Here is a 1,083-nt window from a genome sequence, read left to right on the forward strand (position 1 = left end):
GTTCCATTCGTCCTAGAGCCTCTCCAGCTGCACATCTCAGGATTGGGTTTTGATTTGTCAGTGCACTCTATCAAGAGATAAAAGATACATATCATCTTAAGCATTTTTTGTTTTTGTGTATATTTCATTATTGTAAGTTTTAAATTCAATGTCGAAATATATTTTTGGATGTAAAGGTGATCAATAGCTTATCAAGTTTAGTGTCTCAAAGAAAAAAAATAATTAAAAAACAGAACTGAATTTAAAAAATAAAATATGTATCCACTAAAAAGTACTAACATTGGAATAATCGAAATTAAAACATAACTTGTTTTTGCAAATTTTATTTCTTTTTGGACAAACAAAACAAAAATCACTGAAAATCTTTATGTTTTTGAAAAACATACCATTATCAAATTATTAGCAGCTGCCCTGACTCGAGCATCTTTCAAACGTCTTTTATTTTCTGCCAAACCCTGTACAATAAACAAGCCATATAATAAAACAAATCAGTAGTGAGGTAAAAATAGTTGGTTTATCAAAGGTTAAATATTCTTTTAAATTTGAGTCTTAAAAACAAAACAGAGCACAACATTTCTTAGTTATTGATCAGTAATCTAAAAATCAGCAAAGAAAGGAGCAATAAAAAAAAAAAAAACAAGAGATAAGAGTAGAATGTTATAATTCTGAAAAGAAATTTGAGTGGAAGGCTTATTGTGTGAAAAAGATTGACAATATTAATCAGACAACTAACCAACCAACCAACCAACCAGTGGTTTTACCTCAAAAACTATATTTTTAAACATTGTGTACTGTATTGTAATGATTTTGTTATTCAAACTTGTTATGCAAACCTTTAATAAATATTTCAGACTAACATATTTGTTTTCATTCGTCATAAAGTTTTATTTCATATAGGCAGGAGCATTGCCTGTTGCCTTGGTGATTTTGACACAAATTTTATGACTAGTTTGATAGGCAAAGGTGTCGTCATATCCAAGAGTTTATGCTAAAAAATAAACCTATACCGAGTCTAAAGCACTACCTTTAGTGCACTAAGAACAGCTGTGAAGATGTTAATCTGCACTGCCTGTTGCCTTGTTG

General features: G+C 29.6%; 1 long non-coding RNA gene across 1 annotated transcript; it reads right to left on the bottom strand.

The window, feature by feature from the left end:
• On the bottom strand, positions 1-1,083 carry LOC117118921. Its single transcript, XR_004447109.1, has 3 exons — positions 1,025-1,083; positions 387-455; positions 1-67 (listed from the first exon to the last, which is right to left on the bottom strand). It is a non-coding gene; the product is annotated as an uncharacterized LOC117118921 (long non-coding RNA).

This window comes from Anneissia japonica, unplaced genomic scaffold, assembly GCF_011630105.1.
Source record: "Anneissia japonica isolate Jap-2015-1 unplaced genomic scaffold, ASM1163010v1 scaffold286564_len1083_cov283_single, whole genome shotgun sequence".
Taxonomy (NCBI): Eukaryota; Metazoa; Echinodermata; class Crinoidea; order Comatulida; family Comatulidae; genus Anneissia; species Anneissia japonica.